We start from the raw sequence: 2,700 nt of genomic DNA, 5'->3' as shown, positions 1-2,700 counted from the left end.
CAAGAGGCTGGTGATGCAACCCCCCGTGCCTTCAGTCAACCTGCCAACTCCTGGGGAGTGGCTACTAAGCCCTGAGCCCTGTAGTTTTCTAAGGGTCCCCGAGGAGGGCATGTTCCTTGTATTACTGTAATATTAATTATAATATTCCTTTTCCATTTATAATATTTATTTGAGTATTCTCTCTTTTTTCCTTAATCTGGCTAAAAGTTGTCAATTTTATTTATCTTAAAAAAAAATTCTGGGGCTGACTGGTGGCATAGTGTAAAGCGTAATACTCTGCAGGTCTGGGCCTATAGGGGAAGGTTCTGGGTTTATATCTGAAGACCTTCCTGCTTATGGAGGCAACATGCATGACTGAGAATGGATCACAGGGTTGAGAATGTTTTTCTTTTGCATTTTAAGATCATTTTATCTACTTCTGAACCAAAGACTTCAACAGGTACCCAGTCAAATTTATTTCCTTCCAATTTTTCCACGCTTAAAATATATTTACAGGCAGTGATTAGTCTATATGAACTTTAAGATAATTTTGTTCAATTATAATTCCAGTAGGAATTCTAGTTGGAATAGATTATATTTATATAGCAATTTTTGAGAATTGACATTTTTAGTAATATTAGGTCTTTTTAATATTATGAACATCTCATTTAAGAATATGGAATGCTATTCCATTTCTTTAAGTGTTTTATGCTCTTTAATACGATTTTATAGGTTTAAAAATATTTTAAAACAGGGAGGAAGACTCAAAGAATCAGAGTATCTTTCTGTCTCACAGTACAACCGTCCCATGAGTCAAACCAAGGTAAGTCCACTGACCCATAAATGAACCTCCTTCCTCCCTGGAAGCTACTGCATTGAGAGCAGGTGTAGCAGGGGCTGGTGTCATGGCGGTGGGCCATGGTGTCAGGCTTGATGTGGATGCAATTGATGGTGGAGGGCCCTGCTGTGGCTGCAGCCTGAGGGGCCAGTGAGGCTGCCCCAGCTACTGCTGCTACAGCTGCTTTCTGGCCTCCACCTCCTCCTTCTCTTCCTCCTCTGCTTCTTCCTCCTCCACTTCCTCCTTCTCCTCTTCTAGTCCCTGTATGTCAGGGATCTGATACACGGGAGAGGGGGGCTTCAGCAGCAGCACCTCCGCACTGCCTTTCTACCCCACAGTGGTCTCTCGGGGTTGTGGTAGTGGGCACCTAGTCGAATTTCACCTTCCACCACACTTTACACTCGCCCACCTCCACAGCCATGACCCAGCCGGTGTACCACTCCCATTCACACGCATCTCCACAGGCAGCCCTGTATCTTTCTGAGTCCTCTCGAGGGCAGCAGAATGCTCCTCCCAGCACAGTCTGAGAGTGCATTTGAATCCCTTTTCTCCACAGCAAATTTGCTCCGCTGTATTTCCCTTTCCTCCTCTTGGCTGCTTCCTCAGCTGCTTTATCATTTGAGGCCCTGAGACTCTGCTTCTGACCTGGAGTAGCCAGGGGGAGTTTAATGGACTGCTCTGCCTTCTTGACCACCAGAGGCTGGATGGTTTGGAGGGCTCCTGAACAGTCGGGATGGTGACAGCAGTGCGTCAGAGGGGAGGACCAGGGTGCAGTCTTGGGGAAAGTGTTCTCTGGTATTCGGGCCACTCTGGGAGACTGGCCTGACCTGGCCCTACTGGCCTCCTGCCTAGCTGTCAGGGAGGAGACTTTGGGGTACTGCTGGCTGCAGGGGTCTTTCGAGGCTGGCCTGTGCTGGCAGGTGTAGGAGATTGCAGGGAAGAGGATCCACTCTGGGCATTCCAGGTCATAGCAGATGAAGCCGGTGAGCAAGGACGCAGAGGTCTCTGCGTAGGCTCCTCAGCAGGAGGCCTGGTGGTCACTTCCAAGGGCCGTCTGTTCAAGTCGGCCTAGGAGTGGATGGATGTGATTTTCTGAAGGGCTCCAGTTTCTGCTGCTGACAAATTTTCTCCATCAGCTTTTTCTGCTTTTCTTCCTGTGTCTTTGGGTCCCTCCTGAGTGTCCCCAGAGGAACCTTCTGCTTCTGTTCAGTAGCCTCACAGTGGTCCTGGTCAGGATCCGGGTTCATGGAGCAAACCCATGTATTGGGGTAATCCTTTCCCACAGCACTCAGCTGGAAGGGGAGGGTCCTCCACTTGAGATACACATGGCACTGGATAGTGGTGGGGATCTCCATGGCTCTCCAGCGTCTGTAATGTGGCTCGCAGGATGGCGGCTGGTTCCAGTTGGCAGAGAGGTAACCAAACTCATCCCAGAACTTGGTGATTCCCCGCTGGGCCATGGCGATGTCCTTCCAGTACTGAGCCAGGTGCTCTCCCATGGGCCGCAGCAGCTGCCGGGACTCCTTGGCATCGGCAAAGTCCTGCTTGTTGTGCATGAGCTCCAGGACCAGGTAGGGCACATCAACGACCCCCACCACCCGGCCACAAGCCGTGCCCCCTTCCAGCTGTGGCCCCGCCTTCTCGAACATCTTGATCAGGCGGCTGCAGTTGTAGGCGAACATGCCGTCCAGGTCCCGGTGTTCCATGTTGATCCCGAAAACGAAGTTCAGGGACCAGCAGTTAGCGTAATGGCTATGTCACTGGACTCCCACGTAGTCAACCACAGTTCGCGTCCTGGACCCGGTAGCTTAAAACTCATGCCAGGCGCGTGTGCGTGCGTGCCCAAGATCCCGAGAGGAGAACAGAGGAGAAGGGATTGCGGC

At 50.7% G+C, this 2,700-nt stretch overlaps 1 pseudogene; it reads right to left on the bottom strand.

Annotated features, from left to right (window-relative positions):
- Window positions 1-979: 979 nt before the first annotated feature.
- LOC102470700 (MORC family CW-type zinc finger protein 2-like) overlaps window positions 980-2,700 on the bottom strand; it is a 2,986-nt pseudogene continuing 1,265 nt past the window's right edge.

This window comes from Tupaia chinensis, unplaced genomic scaffold, assembly GCF_000334495.1.
Source record: "Tupaia chinensis unplaced genomic scaffold, TupChi_1.0 Scaffold000272_1, whole genome shotgun sequence".
Classification (NCBI taxonomy): Eukaryota; Metazoa; Chordata; class Mammalia; order Scandentia; family Tupaiidae; genus Tupaia; species Tupaia belangeri.
The sequence above is the reverse complement of the archived record's forward strand: the minus strand, read 5'-3'. Positions and strand labels throughout refer to the sequence as shown.